Source organism: Mustelus asterias, chromosome 2 (genome assembly GCF_964213995.1).
Source record: "Mustelus asterias chromosome 2, sMusAst1.hap1.1, whole genome shotgun sequence".
Lineage (NCBI taxonomy): Eukaryota > Metazoa > Chordata > Chondrichthyes > Carcharhiniformes > Triakidae > Mustelus > Mustelus asterias.
This window is the reverse complement of record NC_135802.1, coordinates 10,578,730-10,596,395: the sequence shown is the minus strand read 5'-3', so window position 1 is coordinate 10,596,395 and position 17,666 is coordinate 10,578,730. Positions and strand designations below refer to the sequence as shown.

Here is a 17,666-nt window from a genome sequence, read left to right as displayed (position 1 = left end):
AAACCTCTTACTGTGTTTACCCCAGTCCAACGCCGGCATCTCCACATCATAATTGTAACAACACATCCCTTCTCCTGTACTCAAAACCTCTCGCAGTGAAGGCCAACATACCATTTGCCGCCTTTACCGCCTGCTGCACCTGCATGCTCACCTTCAGCGACTGGTGCACAAGGACACCCAGGTCCCGCTGCACACTCCCCTCTCCCAATTTACAGCCATTCAGGTAGTAATCTGCTGCCTTTGGTTTTGCTTCCAAAGTGAATAACCTCTCACTTATCCAAATTACACTGCATCTGCCATTGATTTGCCCACTCACCTGTCCAGATCATTCTGAAGGATCTCTGCATCCTCATCACAGTTCACCCTCCCCCCGAGCGTTCCCCTGTTCGGACGGAATTCCACATTGGCCCAAAGCCTCAACCCCCCCCGTCCTCGGGTGAGGTGCCCCACAGCATGAGCCGCCTCGCAGAAATGTCCTCTGTGCCTTTTTCTGCCGCATGGAGGCGTTTCTTGTGCGTGCTGCTGCGCACCTTCCACTACCACGTCCTCACCTGTCGCTCGGATGCACCTTGGCGGGCCTTGTTGCCGCCGGGCGGTGGAGGTCCCTCTACAGAGGGATCTCCCACAATTACATCGGGGACCTGGGATGGAGGGTGATGCACGCAGCAGTTCCGCACAACCGCAGGATTCACGGGCTCCGAGGAGTGCCCGTGGCCTTTTGGAGTCCGTGGACCATGTCTATGTTGTGTGTCTTAGGCTGCACTCCCTTTTTGTTTTCCTAAAGAACCTTTTATTGATCTGTTTGCACTTCAGTCCCATGCTCCTGATCTACGGGCACCTGGTGCGGAGAGGGGCGGGTCGGGATGCCGACCTCCTCGTGAACCTGCTGGGCCTGGCGAGACGCGCCATCAATAGGTCCAGGCAGCGGGCGATTGACGGGGCCGTCCATCCTGACTGTCTGCCCCTCTATCGCGGCCAGGTGTCCCTGGAGAGGGAGCATGCGGTGTCCACGGGCGCGGTTGACGCCTTCCGTGCCCGTTGGGCGCCGCAGGGGTTGGGGTGCGTTATCGACCCTGATAATCACATTTTAATTTGATGTCTTTAAGTTTCCTTTGTACTTTGATTTTTGTTCGGGCTGTTCCCCCTCCTTTTGGGGAGCTGCCCCTTTTACTTTGTCCTGACTTAATTTGAGTTTGTTTATTTGGTTTGACCTAAAAAGAGGCCCAACTGGTATCATCTGTAAACCTTTTGTTACATTTTGTTCCCTCATCCAAATCATTAATATATATTGTGAATAGCTGGGGTCCCAGCACTGATCCCTGTGGTCCCACTAGTTACTGCCTGCCAATTTGAAAAGCACCCATTAATTCCTACTCTTTGTTTCCTCTCTGCCAACCAGTTTTCTATCCATCTCAATATACTTCCCCCAATCCCATGCACTTTAATCTTGCATGATAATCTTTTGTGCGGGACTTTGTCAAACGCTTTCTGAAAGTCCAAATATACCACATCGACTGACTCCCCCTTGTCAACTCTACGAGTTACATCTTCAAAGAATTCCAACAGATTTGTCAAGCATGATTTCCCCTTCATAAATCCATGCTGACTCTGTCTGATCCTGCCACTGCTTTCTAAATGCTCTGCTATAAACTCCTTGATAATGGATTCGAGAATTTTCCCCACTATCGATGCTTACTGGTCTACAATTCCCTGTTTTCTCTCTACCTCCCTTTTTGAACATTGGAGTGACATTCGCTACCCTCCAATCTGCAGGGACTGTTCCAGAGTATAGAATCCTGGAAGATGATCACCAATGCATCCACTATTTCTAGAGCCACTTCCTTAAGTACTCTGGGATGTCGATTATCAGGCCCTGGGGATTTATCCGCCTTCAATCCCATCAACTTTCCCAGCACCATTTCTCTACTAATATTGATCTCCCTCAGTTCTTCCCTCTGGATTGGCTGTCTGGTTACCCACTCTCTACCCTGATTGGTTGATTGTACATTCCCGCCAGAATGAACCAGCTGTATTTTCGATGCAAGTCACAGCTGGACAGCTCTGTGTGTGAGCTGTCTCTTCCTAACACTTGCTATATTAATGCTGAGGGGTTAGTTTGAGACCTTGTTCAGTTTAAAGAACAAGGTTTGTAGGACCCTCATATAATCATCCTGCTGTGTTTTCTCTATCTATTGAGAGTTTTAATGTTCTGTTTTTACCCATTTATAATTTATAAATTGTACTGTTACAGGGTTAGCTACAATGGAGTCGGCTGCAATGGCTGATTGTGTGGATGTTTCACACCTACGCTCAGAAGGAAACGGCAGGTTTGTATTCAAATCATTTTTGGCAACATTGATTCCACCATGGCGGCACGGTAGCACAGTGGTGAGCACTGCAGCCTCACAGCGCCAGGGATCCGGGTTCAATTCCCTGATTGGGTCACTGTCTGTGGAGTTGCACGTTCTCACCATGTCTGTGGGTTTCTACCAGGTGCTCCGGTTTCCCCTCACAGTCTGAAAGACGTGCTGGTTGGGTGGATTGGCCGTGCTAAATTCTCCCTCGGTGTTACCCAAACAGGTGTCGGAGTGTGGCAACTAGGGGATTTTCACAGTAACTTCATTGCAGTGTTAATGTAAGCCTACTTTGCAACACTGATAAGTAATCTTGAAACTTTCCGGTCCCTTGGGAGCTTTTACCAATTGAGGGGGCGTGCTGGTCCATTTCATGCTGTCTGGGGAATGTTATAATCAGGTACACTTGGTACAAGTCCCCTGGTGGAATGGTTGGGTTTCAGTTACATCCTTCATCGTTTGGTATGTTCATTTGTCTCTCCCCGAGATACTTCACCAATTCCTTAGATACTGAAGCAGTTCATGTACAAATGCAGCAAGACCTGGACAATACCCAGGCTTGGGCTGACAAGTAACATTCATGCCACACAAGTGCTAGGCAATGACATCTCTAACAAGAGAGGATGTAACCATCACCCCTTGATATTCAATGGCATTATCATTGCTAAATCCCCCACTATCAACAAGCTGGGGGGCTTGGTTTATCATTGACCAGCCATATAAATACTGTGGCAACCAGTTCAGGTCGAGGACTTAAGAATCCTGTAGCGAGTAACTTGCTTCCTGACTCCCCAAACCTGTCCACTATCTACAGGACAAGTTGGGAACACTTTCCATTTGCCTGGATGAGTGCAGCTCCAACAACATTTAAATTTGACGCCATCCAGGAGAGAGCTGTCCAATTCGATTGCTGCCCCATCCAGAAACATTCAGTCCCCCACCTCTGATAGGATCAGTGCCAGCCCCGTACCATCTCCAAGATGCACTGCAAGAATTCACCATCTTCCAAACCCATGCACCCACTACCCTCTTCCTTCAGTTATTCCAACCAGCACCTTCCCCCCCCACCCCCACAAAAACTTTTGCCCTCCATCCATTGCCCTGCACAAGAAAAAACTAGTATGAGTAATAATAAACGAAGGAAAAGGCCCAGGGGACAAGAAGACAACAAACCACAGTATTAGGGCAAAGCATCGCAAGGGGCAACAAGGGTTGGGTGCGAGCTGAACATAAAGAGGCAGAGCCAGAGAAGGAGGCATGTCGTCCTCTCTGTATCCAACCCCAAATACTACATTTAGATAGACGAGCAGCGGATAGCAGGGAACACCTCCACCTGGAAGTTCCCCTCCAACTCACTTGTATATTGTCATTCCTTTGCTGTCACTGGGTCCGAATCCTGGAAATGCCTCCCTAACAGCACTGTGGGTGTACCTACACTTGCGGGATTCTAGCGGTTCAAGAAGGTGGCTTGCGACCTCGTTGTTGAAGGCAGTTGGTGATGGGCAATAAATGATGGCCAATGACCCCACCCCCCACCCTCCCGTTAAATCTCGATTTAATGTTATTGCCACAGACGGAGCTGCAGGAAGAGCTGGGGAACGGGCTCTGAAGACCACGGCTTTGGCCTGCCCCTTGTTTGCAGAAAATTCTGCTTCCCCTCTTTTGCTCCCAGCCCACGCACTTCCTGGATGTTGGGCAATTGGGTGGCACTGTAGGGTCAAGCGATGGAGTGCATGGGTTTGGAAGACGGTGAATTCTTGCAGTGCATCTTGTAGATGTTACGGGGTTGGCACTGATCCTATCAGAGGTGGGGGACTGAATGTTTCTGGATGGGGCAGCAAACGAATTGGGCAGCTCTCTCCCGGATGGCGTCAAACTTAAATGTTGTTGGAGCTGCACTCATCCAGGCAAATGGATCCAGTCTAACTGTTGCCTGGCATGCAGATAGCAACAGAAGGAATTCCCACGAGCAAGTATTGGAAAGCACTGAGACCACTCTGTCCTGAGATTGGCTTTTAAAGTTTTGATTAGAGAGCAGTGCTGATGCGTTTAGAATGTGTCCCTATTTGGCTATTGGCATGATTGAAAGTACCAGCTTAAATGGAGAACATTCCTTTCTAAGACTTTTACTGTAACAAAAGCAACATGGATCAAACATTAACCAGCAACTGATGCACCAAATTCAAAAAGGTGTGTTTTGTGTTGTAATGCTTCCAGCAAACATGTAAGCTGGAATTAGATATCAGCTCGAGGGGTGGCAGTGCGGATTGGCTGACTGGGGCCCGGTGTGGAGGGGTGCGGTGTGATTGGACATCAGCCGCCAGTTACAATTGATTGTGTCCCTTTCCTCATGGATTGGTTGGTTCCCTGGGAAGGATACTGCCCATCTATTGGCCTAGATTCCTGCCTTTTCCATTCATTGGCCACCATGTTGCTTGGCTATCTGGGCTCCTGCCCTTTGTGTCTATTGGTTGGCCCCACCGAGAGAGGTGGTTTCATATTGGCTGGTTGGATTCTGGCCGCTCTTGTGGATTGGCTGTCTAGTTACCCACTCTCTACCCTGATTGGTTGATTGTACATTCCCGCCAGAATGAACCAGCTGTATTTTCGATGCAAGTCACAGCTGGACAGCTCTGTGTGTGAGCTGTCTCTTCCTAACACTTGCTATATTAATGCTGAGGGGTTAGTTTGAGACCTTGTTCAGTTTAAAGAACAAGGTTTATAGGACCCTCATACAACGTCCTGCTGTGTTTTATATCGACTGAGTTTTAATGTTCTGTTTTTACCCATTTATAATTTATAAATTGTACTGTTACAGGGTTAGCTACAATGGAGCCGGCTGCAATGGCTGATTGTGTGGATGTTTCACACCTACGCTCAGAAGGAAACGGCAGGTTTGTATTCTGAATCATTTTTGGCTACGTTTATTCCAGTCCCACTGGAGGGTTTTATGCAACAGGTTGGGGTGGGAGCTAGTCCATTTCTGAGCTGTCTGTGTGGAATGTTATAGCCAGGTATACATGGTACAGGTCCCCCATGGAATGGTTGGGTTTCAGTGACATCCTTCATAGTTTGAGATGTCTATTTGTCTCTGTCCCCTGAGTCTGCCGTGTAAACCCACCACTGGAGCTCCTGCAAACAGTAGGAGCAGAGCATGTGGCCAATAAAGCTTGCTCTGCCATGCAGTATGATCGTGGCTGGCCTCGGGTTTCAGCTCTACATTCCTGCTCCCCCTACGGCTTGATTCCCTGAAACCAAAAAACCTTAAATATATTCAACTGTGAAACATCCACAACCATCTGAGGCAGAGAAATCTTGACGATCTGCAGTCCTTTGAGTGAACAATGTCTTCTCATTCATGAATGATCGTCCTGTTGCCGAGACTGTGCCCCCCGCCCCCCGTGTTTAAGATTCACCAGCCAGTGGATAGGAATTGTCTACCCCAGCAAGCCTCTTCCAAACCCTATGTTTCAATGAGATTGTTTCTTATTTTTGGAAAATATGCTCTTATTTTCTCGGCCCCTCATCATAGGACACCTCTCCCCATCATAGGACACCCCCCTTGCCCCCCTCATCATAGGACACCCCCCCTTCCCCATCATAGGACACCCCCCCTCTTCCCCATCATAGGATCCGCCCCCCCATCCCATGGACCAATTCCGTGATCTTTGCAGTGCAGCCTCCGATGGGTTGACTGACCACGGCTCGGTGTGGAGAAGTGCTGTGATTGGACCCCAGCCACCATTTACAATTGACTGTGTCCCTCATGGATTGGCTGGTTGCTCCTGGGAAGAACACTGCCCGCCCAATGGCCTGGATTCCTGCCCTTCCCATTCATAGGCTGCCTGTGTTCCTGCCCATTACATCAATTGGCCGTCTGGGTTCTCACCCTTTGCACCCATTGGTTGGCTCTTCCTGGAGAGAACAAAGAACAATACAGCACAGGAACAGGCCCTTCGGCTCTCCAAGCCCGCGCCGCTCCCCGGTCCAAACTAGACCATTCTTTTGTATCCCTCCATTCCCACTCCGTTCATATGGCTAAATAGATAAGTCTTCAACGTTCCAGTATCTCCGCCTCCTCCACCTTGCCTGGCAGCGCATTCCAGGCCCCCACCACCCTCTGTAAAATACGTCCTTCTGATATCCGTGTTAAACCTCTCCCCCCCCCCCCCCCCCCTTCACCTTGAACCTATGACCCCTCGTGAACGTCACCACCGACCTGGGGAAAAGCTTCCCACCGTTCACCCTATCTATGCCTTTCATAATTTTATACACCTCTATTAAGTCTCCCTTCATCCTCTGTCTTTCCAGGGAGAACAACCCCAGTTTACCCAATCTCTCCTCATAACCAAGCCCCTCCATACCAGGCAACATTCTGGTAAACCTCTGTACTCTCTCCAAAGCCTCCACGTCCTTCTGGTAGTGTGGCGACCAGAACTGGACGCAGTATTCCAAATGCGGCCGAACCAACGTTCTATACATCTGAAACATCAGACCCCAACTTTTATACTCTATGCCCCGTCCTATAAAGGCAAGCATGCCATATGCCTTCTTCACCACCTTCTCCACCTGTGACGTCACCTTCAAGGATCTGTGGACTTGCACACCCAGGTCCCTCTGCGTATCTACACCCTTTATGGTTCTGCCATTTATCGTATAGCTCCTCCCTACATTATTTCTACCAAAATGCATCACTTTGCATTTATCTGGATTGAACTCCATCTGCCATTTCTTTGCCCAAATTTCCAGCCTATCTATATCTATCTGTAGCTTCTGACAATGCTCCTCACTATCTGCAAGTCCTGCCAATTTTGTGTCGTCCGCAAACTTACTGATCACCCCAGTTACACCTTTTTCCAGATCGTTTATATAAATCACAAACAGCAGAGGTCCCAATACAGAGCCCTGCGGAACACCACTAGTCACAGGCCTCCAGCCGGAAAAAGACCCTTCCACTACCACCCTCTGTCTTCTGTGACCAAGCCAGTTCTCCACCCATCTAGCCACCTCCCCTTTTATCCCATGGGATCCAACCTTTTTCACCAGCCTACCATGAGGGACTTTGTCAAACACTTTACTAAAGTCCATATAGACGACATCCACGGCCCTTCCCTCGTCAACCATTCTGGTCACTTCTTCAAAAAACTGCACCAGGTTAGTGAGGCATGACCTCCCTCTCACAAAACCATGCTGACTATCGTTAATGAGTTTATTCCTTTCTAAATGCGCATACATCCTATCTCTAAGAATCTTCAACAACTTGCCCACCACGGACGTCAAGCTCACCGACCTATAATTACTGGGGTTATCCTTCCTCCCTTCTTAAATAACAGGACCACATTAGCTATCCTCCAATCCTCTGGGACCTCACCTGCGTTCAATGACGAGACAAAGAGGGGGTTTCATATTGGCTGGTTGGATGCTGGCCGCTCTTGCGGATTGGCTGTCTGGTTACCCACTCTCTACCCTGATTGGTTGATTGTACATTCCCGCCAGAATGAACCAGCTGTATTTTTGATGCAAGTCACAGCTGGACAGCTCTGTGTGTGAGCTGTCTCTTCCTAACACTTGCTATATTAATGCTGAGGGGTTAGTTTGAGACCTTATTCAGTTTAAAGAACAAGGTTTATAGGACCCTCATACAACGTCCTGCTGTTTTATATCTACTGAGTTTTAATGTTCTGTTTTTACCCATTTATAATTTATAAATTGTACTGTTACAGGGTTATCTACAATGGAGCGGCTGCAATGTCTGATTGTGTGGATGTTTCACACCTACGCTCAGAAGGAAACGGCAGGTTTGTATTCTGAATCATTTTTGGCTACGTTTATTCCAGTCCCCCGGAGCGTTTTATGCAACGGTTGGGGTGGGAGCTAGTCCATTTCTGAGCTGTCTGTGTGGAATGTTATAGCCAGGTATACATGGTATAGGTCCCCCATGGAATGGTTGGGTTTCAGTGACATCCTTCATAGTTTGAGATGTCTATTTGTCTCTGTCCCCTGAGTCTGCCGTGTAAACCCACCACTGGAGCTCCTGCAAACTCAAAGTAGGAGTAGAGCATGTGGCCAGTAAAGCTTGCTCTGCCATTCAGTGTGATCGTGGCTGGCCTCGGGTTTAAGCTCTACATTCCTGCTCTCCCTGCAGCTTGATTCCCTGAAACCAAAAAACCTTAAATATATTCAACTGTGAAACATCCACAACCATCTGAGGCAGAGAAATCTTGACGATCTGCAGTCCTTTGAGTGAACAATGTCTTCTCAGTCATGAATGATCGTCCTGTTGCCCTGAGACTGTGCCCCCCGCCCCCCGTGTTTAAGATTCACCAGCCAGTGGATAGGAATTATCTACCCCAGCAAGCCTCTTCCAAACCCTATGTTTCAATGAGATCGTTTCTTATTTTTGGAAAATATGCTCTTATTTTCTCGGCCCCTCATGATAGGACACCCCCCTCCCCCTTCCCCATCATAGGACACCCCCCTCCCCCTTCCCCATCATAGGACGCCCCCTCCCCCTTCCCCATCATAGGACACCCCCCTCCCCCTTCCCCATCATAGGACAACCCCCTTCCCCCCCTCATCATAGGACACCTCCCTTCCCCATCATAGGACACCCCCCGCCCCCTTCCCCATCATTGGGGACACCCCCCCCCCCCCCCCCCCATCCCATGGACCAATTCTGTGATCTTTGCAGTGCAGCCTCCGATGGGTTGACTGACTGGGGCTCGCTCTGGAGAAGTGCTGTGATTGGACCCCAGCCACCATTTACAATTGACTGTGTCCCTCATGGATTGGCCCGTTGCTCCTGGGAAGAACACTGCCCACCCAATGGCCTGGATTCCTGCCCTTCCCATTCATTGGCTGCCTGTGTTCCTGCCCATTACATCAATTGGCCGTCTGGGTTCTCGCCCTTTGCGCCCATTGGTTGGCTCTGTCCGGAGAGGTGGTTTCATATTGGCTGGTTGGATACTGGCTGCTCTTGCAGATTGGCTGTCTGGTTACCTACTCTCTACCCTGATTGGTTGATTGTACATTCCCGCCAGAATGAACCAGCTGTATTTTCGATGCAAGTCACAGCTGGACAGCTCTGTGTGTGAGCTGTCTCTTCCTAACACTTGCTATATTAATGCTGAGGGGTTAGTTTGAGACCTTGTTCAGTTTAAAGAACAAGGTTTATAGGACCCTCATACATCATCCTGCTGTTTTACATCTACTGAGAGTTTTAATGTTTTGTTTTTACCCATTTATAATTTATAAATTGTATTGTTACAGGGTTAGCTACAATGGAGCCGGCTGCAATGGCTGATTGTGTGGATGTTTCACACCTACGCTCAGAAGGAAACGGCAGGTTTGTATTCCGAGTCATTTTGGCTACGTTTATTCCAGTCCCCCGGAGGGTTTTATGCAACAGGTTGGGGTGGGAGCTAGTCCATTTCACGCTGTCTGTGGAATGTTATAGTCAGGTATACATGGAATACGTCCCTTGTGGGATGGTTGGGTTTCAGTGACATCCTTCATAGTTTGAGATGTCTATTTGTCTCTGTCCCCTGAGTCTGCCGTGTAAACCCACCACTGGAGCTCCTGCGAACTCAAAGTAGGAGTAGAGCATGTGGCCAGTAAAGCTTGCTCTGCCATTCAGCGTGATCGTGGTTGGCCTCGGGTTTCAGCTCTACATTCCTGCTCTCCCTGCAGCTTGATTCCCTGAAACCAAAAAACCTTAAATATATTCTACTGTGAAACATCCACAACCATCTGAGGCAGAGAAATCTTGACGATCTGCAGTCCTTTGAGTGAACAATGTCTTCTCAGTCATGAATGATCGTCCTGTTGCCGAGACTGTGCCCCCCGCCCCCCGTGTTTAAGATTCACCAGCCAGTGGATAGGAATTATCTACCCCAGCAAGCCTCTTCCAAACCCTATGTTTCAATGAGATTGTTTCTTATTTTTGGAAAATATGCTCTTATTTTCTTGGCCCCTCGTCATAGGACCCCCCCCCCCCCCCATCATAGGACTCCCCCCTCCCATCTTAGGATTCTCCCCCCCCCATCATAGGACAGTCCCCCCTTCCCCATCATTAGGACATCCCCCCCATCCCATCATTGGACACCCCCCCCCCCCCCCATGGGCCAATTCCGTGATCTTTGCAGTGCAGCCTCCGATGGGTTGACTGACTGGGGCTCGGTCTGGAGAAGTGCTGTGATTGGACCCCAGCCACCATTTACAATTGACTGTGTCCCTCATGGATTGGCTGGTTGCTCCTGGGAAGAACACTGCCCGCCCAATGGCCTGGATTCCTGCCCTTCCCATTCATTGGCTCCCTGTGTTCCTGCCCATTACACCAATTGGCCGTCTGGGTTCCCGCCCTTTGCACCCATTGGTTGGCTCAGCCTGGAGATTTGGCTTCATATTGGCTGGTTGGATGCTGGCCGCTCTTGCGGATTGGCTGTCTGGTTACCCACTCTCTACCCTGATTGGTTGATTGTACATTCCCGCCAGAATGAACCAGCTGTATTTTCGATGCAAGTCACAGCTGGACAGCTCTGTGTGTGAGCTGTCTCTTCCTAACACTTGCTATATTAATGCTGAGGGGTTAGTTTGAGACCTTGTTCAGTTTAAGGAACAAGGTTTATAGGACCCTCATACAACGTCCTGCTGTTTTATATCTACTGAGTTTTAATGTTCTGTTTTTACCCATCTATAATTTATAAATTGTACTGTTACAGGGTTATCTACAATGGAGCGGCTGCAATGGCTGATTGTGTGGATGTTTCACACCTACGCTCAGAAGGAAACGGCAGGTTTGTATTCTGGATCATTTTTGGCTACACTTATTCTGGTCTCTAGGGGGCTTTTCGCAACTGGGGGAGCATTCTAGTCCATTTCATGCTGTCTGTGTGGAATGTTATAATGTGGAGATGCCGGCGTTGGACTGGGGTAAACACAGTAAGAAGTTTATAACAACACCAGGTTAAAGTCCAACAGGTTTATTTGGTAGCAAAAGCCGCACAAGCTTTCGAAGCTCTAAGCCCCTTCTTCAGGTGAGTGGGAATTCTGTTCACAAACAGAGCTTATAAAGACACAGACTCAATTTACATGAATAATGGTTGGAATGCGAATACTTACAACTAATCAAGTCTTTAAGAAACAAAACAATGGGAGTGGAGAGAGCATCAAGACAGGCTAAAAATATGTGTATTGTCTCCAGACAAGACAGCCAGTGAAACTCTGCAGGTCCACGCAACTGTGGGAGTTACAAATAGTGTGACATGAACCCAATATCCCGGTTGAGGCCGTCCTCGTGTGTGCGGAACTTGGCTATCAGTTTCTGCTCAGCGACTCTGCGCTGTCGTGTGTCGCGAAGGCCGCCTTGGAGAACGCTTACCCGAATATCAGAGGCCGAATGCCCGTGACCGCTGAAGTGCTCCCCAACAGGAAGAGAACAGTCTTGCCTGGTGATTGTCGAGCGGTGTTCATTCATCCGTTGTCGCAGCGTCTGCATAGTTTCCCCAATGTACCATGCCTTGGGATATCCTTTCTTGCAGCGTATCAGGTAGACAACGTTGGCCAAGTTGCAAGAGTATGTACCGTGTACCTGGTGGATGGTGTTCTCACGTGAGATGATGGCATCTGTGTCGATGATCCGGCACGTCTTGCAGAGGTTGCTGTGGCAGCGTTCGAATTGGACTCCTCCGGAAGGCTGCTGCCCTCGACTTGACATGTATGCCCAAGCCGTCAGGAGGTGCGTCAACACCAAATTCATCAGCCGCACTCACAAGACAGCCCCGAACATCACCCAAGCACAACGTAACGCCATCCACGCTCTCAAGACCAACCGCAACATTGTCATCAAACCAGCAGACAAAGGAGGGGCCATCGTCATACTGAACAGAACGGATTACTGCAAAGAAGTGTACCGACAACTAAACAACGAGGAACACTACAGACAGTTACCTGCAGATCCGACCAAAGAACACACCCGTCAACTCAACACTCTGATCAAGACCTTTGATCCGGACCTTCAGAACACCCTCCGTGCTCTCATCCCACGTTCTCCCCGCGTTGGAGATCTCTACTGCCTCCCGAAGATACACAAGGCAAACACACTCGGCCGTCCCATCGTATCGGGCAATGGGACCCCGTGCGAGAACCTCTCCGGCTATGTCGAGGGTATCTTGAAACCCATCGTACAAAGAACCCCCAGCTTTTGTCGTGACACTACAGACTTCCTACAGAAACTCAGCGCACATGGAGCAGTTGAACCAGGAGCACTCCTCCTCACAATGGATGTCTCGGCACTCTACACCAGCATCCCCCACGACGATGACATTGCTGCAACGGCCTCAGTGCTCAGCGCCGAGAACTGCCAGTTTCCAGATGCAATTTTACAACTCATCTGCTTCATCCTGGACCACAATGTCTTCACCTTCAACAACCAGTTCTTCATCCGGACTCACGGAACAGCCATGGGGACCAAATTCGCACCTCAATATGCCAACATCTTCATGCACAGGTTCGAACAAGACTTCTTCACTGCACGGGACCTTCAACCGATGCTATACGCTAGATACATCGATGACATTTTCTTCCTTTGGACTCATGGTGAACAATCACTGAAACAACTCTATGATGACATCAACAAGTTCCATCCCACCATCAGGCTCACCATGGACTACTCTCCGGAATCGGTTGCATTCTTGGACACGCGCATCTCCATTAAGGACGGTCACCTCAGCACCTCACTGTACCGCAAGCCCACGGATAACCTCACGATGCTCCACTTCTCCAGCTTCCACCCTAAACACGTTAAAGAAGCCATCCCCTACGGACAAGCCCTCCGTATACACAGGATCTGCTCGGATGAGGAGGATCGCAACAGACACCTCCAGACGCTGAAAGATGCCCTCATAAGAACAGGATATGGCGCTCGACTCATCGATCGACAGTTCCAACGCGCCACAGCGAAAAACCGCACCGACCTCCTCAGAAGACAAACACGGGACACAGTGGACAGAGTACCCTTCGTTGTCCAGTACTTCCCCGGAGCGGAGAAGCTACGGCATCTCCTCCGGAGCCTTCAACATGTCATTGATGAAGACGAACATCTCGCCAAGGCCATCTCCACACCCCCACTTCTTGCCTTCAAACAACTGCACAACCTCAAACAAACCATTGTCTGCAGCAAACTACCCAGCCTTCAGGAGAACAGTGACCATGACACCACACAACCCTGCCACAGCAACCTCTGCAAGACGTGCCGGATCATCGACACAGATGCCATCATCTCACGTGAGAACACCATCCACCAGGTACACGGTACATACTCTTGCAACTCGGCCAACGTTGTCTACCTGATACGCTGCAAGAAAGGATGTCCCGAGGCATGGTACATTGGGGAAACTATGCAGACGCTGCGACAACGGATGAATGAACACCGCTCGACAATCACCAGGCAAGACTGTTCTCTTCCTGTTGGGGAGCACTTCAGCGGTCACGGGCATTCGGCCTCTGATATTCGGGTAAGCGTTCTCCAAGGCGGCCTTCGCGACACACGACGGCGCAGAGTCGCTGAGCAGAAACTGATAGCCAAGTTCCGCACACATGAGGACGGCCTCAACCGGGATATTGGGTTCATGTCCACTTAGTAAGGAAGTTAAAACTAGAGGACACAGCCTCAAAATAAAGGGGGGTCGGTTTAAGACAGAGTTGAGGAGGAACTTCTTCTCCCAGAGGGTGGTGAATCTCTGGAATTCTCTGCCCACTGAGGTGGTGGAGGCTACCTCGCTGAATATGTTTAAAGCGCGGATGGATGGATTCCTGAGCGGTAAGGGAATTAAGGGTTATGGGGATCAGGCGGGTAAGTGGTACTGATCCACGTCCGATCAGCCATGATCTTATTGAATGGCGGGGCAGGCTCGAGGGGCTAGATGGCCTACTCCTGCTCCTATTTCTTATGTTCTTATGTCACACTATTTGTAACTCCCACAGTTGCGTGGACCTGCAGAGTTTCACTGGCTGTCTTGTCTGGAGACAATACACATATTTTTAGCCTGTCTTGATGCTCTCTCCACTCCCATTGTTTTGTTTCTTAAAGACTTGATTAGTTGTAAGTATTCGCATTCCAACCATTATTCATGTAAATTGAGTCTGTGTCTTTATAAGCTCTGTTTGTGAACAGAATTCCCACTCACCTGAAGAAGGGGCTTAGAGCTTCGAAAGCTTGTGTGGCTTTTGCTACCAAATAAACCTGTTGGACTTTAACCTGGTGTTGTTAAACTTCTTACTGTGGAATGTTATAGCCAGGTATACATGGTATAGGTCCCCCCGTGGAGTGGTTGGGTTTCAGTGACATCCTTCGTAGTTTGAGATGTCTATTTGTCTCTGTCCCCTGAGTCTGCCGTGTAAACCCAGCACTGGAGCTCCTGCAAACTCAACGTAGGATTAGAGCATGTGGCCAGTAAAGCTTGCTCTGCCATTCAGTGTGATCGTGGCTGGCCTCGGGTTTCAGCTCTACATTCCTGCTCTCCCTACAGCCTGTTTCCCTGAGTGGGCCACCAGCCCCTTCACGCCTGTCCCGCCATTCAATATGATCATGGCTGATCTATGCTGGCCTCAACTCCTTTTCTGGGCCATTCCCCCCAGCCCTCTATTCCTCGATCTATCAAATATTTATCCACCTCCACTTGAAATATTTCTGCTGATCCAACCTCCACTACCTTTTGGGACAGAGAATTCCAGAGATTCACCACCCTCTGCGAGAAGAAATTTCTACACACCAAGTTTTAAATGACCGGTCCTTTATTTTGTAGCTATGTCCCAGTGTTCGAGATTCTCCCACTAGTGAAAACATCTCACCATCTACCCTGTCAAACCCCCTCGGGATCTGATATGTTTGAATAAAGTCATCCCTCTTCTGAGCTCCAAGGAATACAGACCCAGACTTTATAGTCTCCTGATCGGACAACCCTCTTATACCAGGAAGCAACCTGATGAATGTTCTTTGGACTGTCTCTAATATTACTATATCCCTTTTTACGTAAGGGGACCAATGGACTACGCAGTATTCCAGCTGAGGCCTCACCCACACCCTGTACAATTAACAACAAAACCTCCCTGTTTTTAAACTCCAACCCCTTTGCAACAAAGACCAAAATGCCATTTGCCTTAACTACTTGTTGGACCTGCCTGCTAGCTTTTTGCGATTCATGCACATGAACACCTAGATCCCTCTGTACTTCACTCACCTGCAGTCTCTGTTTAGATAATCTGCCCATTGATTCCTCCTTGGGAAGTGCATGACCCTCACACTTCCCCATGTTAAACTCCATTTGCCAGGATTTTGCCCAGTCACCCAATCTCTCTCTACCCTTCTGCAGAATGGCAATATCCTCATCACGACATGCCCTTCCACCCATCTTCCCATCATCCTTCCTCCAGCCTGACAAATATCCAATGACCGTTACCATCTGCTTCCTGTTATTCAGCCATTTTGTGTTGACCTTGCTGCTGTCCCTTTTTATTCCGTGCGCTATAACTCGATGGTAGATTGTGAATGCATTCCATAAACCAAGCTCTGACCTGCTGTGGTGGGGCAGTTTATTTTGAGCTTCACTCAGATATGAAGTTGTATCTCCCCAGTGACAGGTTGCACAGATTTATTTTATTTTCTTCTGTTGCAGGTTGTACTGATCCTGACTCTGGAATTCTTCACACAGCATCATCGGACTTGGGAAATAAAATGGAAGAATGTCTGTGTCCGGAGTCATGAGCCCACCTCTGGGCGGGAGTAGAGGAATGGCACGAGATGTGCTCGAGTGTCAGTGAGGCGAACGCTGGGAGGAATCTGAGAATTCTCAGCTGGGAAATTAGGAACCGGAGATTGTATCCCGAGGCTGAATAAGATGAAGCAGAACTGGAAATACTCAGAAGAGCATCTATGGAGCAAGAAACAGTTCACATCGAGTTTATCATTTTTTATCAAAACTGGAAACATTAGGCATAGCAGCCAGAAGGACATTGCAGGGAAGGTTATTTACATTGGGTGGCACAGTGGTTAGCACTGCTGCCTCGCAGCGCCAGGGACCTGGGTTCGATTCCGGGCTCGGGTCACTGTCTAGGTGGAATGCACATTCTCCCCGTGTCTGCGTGGGTTTCCTCCGGGTGCTCCAGTTTCCTCCCACAGTCCAAGGTGTCCGTGTTAGGTGGATTGGCCATGCTAAATTAACCCTTAGTGTCAGGGGGACTAGCAGGGTAAATGCGTGGGGGTGGGGCCTAGGTGGGGTTATGGTTGGTGCAGACTGGATGGGCCGAATGGCCTTGTGCACTATCGGGATTCTATGATCGTTACTGATCTAAACTAACATCACCGCCAAATGCCATAAAGATCATCTTGGATATTGTTGATTTTAATGTGAAACATGTCAAATAAAGCAAACTTTGAATTTTCTACTGGAGTGTTTGTGCCTCTTCACCACGCAGACTGCAATCAGCTCCCCGACACACATACCAGTCATCAAGCAGGAGCCCCGAAGCAAGTAGGTGTTTGTAGCCCCGGGGGTGCTGGTTTTACATGGTTATGAAGAAAACATTTCTGAGCAGGAGCGGGTCAGACACAGTCTGGGGTGGCTGACGTACTGAATGGCTACTTAATAATGTAGACTTGATGAATTGTTAGAAACCTAGAGTACAAGTTCAAGGGGCAGTCTTACTTTGCAATGAGATATCAGTTGGCACAGTGGTTAGCACTGCTGCTTCACAGCGCCAGGGACCTGGGTTCAATTCCGGGCTTGGGTCACTGTGCGGAGTATGCACATTCTCCCCGTGTCTGCGTGGGTTTCCTCCCACAGTCCGAAAGACGTGCTGGTTGGGTGTATTGGCCGTGCTAAATTCTCCCTCAGTGAACCTGAACAGGCGCCGGAGTGCGGCGACTGGGGGGATTTTCACAGTAACTTCATTGCAGTGTCAATAGAACAGCACAGAACAGGCCCTTCGGCCCACGATGTTGTGCCGAGCTTTATCTGAAACCAAGATCAAGCTATCCCACTCCCTATCATCCTGGTGTGCTCCATGTGCCTATCCAATAACCGCTTAAATGTTCCTAAAGTGTCTGACTCCACTATTAATGAAGTCTCCCCTCAGCCTCCTCCGCTCCAGAGAGAACAGCCCTAGCTCCCTCAACCTTTCCTCATAAGACCTACCCTCCAAACCAGGCAGCATCCTGGTAAATCTGCACTCTTTCCAGCGCTTCCACATCCTTATGGTGAGGTGACCAGAACTGCACACAATATTCCAAATGTGGTCTCACCAAGGTCCTGTACA

At 49.1% G+C, this 17,666-nt stretch overlaps 1 long non-coding RNA gene across 2 annotated transcripts; it reads left to right on the top strand.

Moving 5' to 3' along the window:
- The first annotated feature begins 2,042 nt into the window (after positions 1 to 2,042).
- Positions 2,043 to 16,794, top strand: LOC144505133 (uncharacterized). Of its 2 annotated transcripts, XR_013499779.1 has the most exons (6): positions 2,043 to 2,327; positions 5,173 to 5,248; positions 8,078 to 8,152; positions 9,624 to 9,699; positions 11,075 to 11,149; positions 16,028 to 16,794. It is a non-coding gene; the product is annotated as an uncharacterized LOC144505133 (long non-coding RNA). The 2 variants fall into 2 exon arrangements; XR_013499781.1 differs by lacking the exon at positions 5,173 to 5,248 and having other exon boundaries at positions 2,234 to 2,327.
- The last annotated feature ends 872 nt before the right edge of the window (positions 16,795 to 17,666 follow it).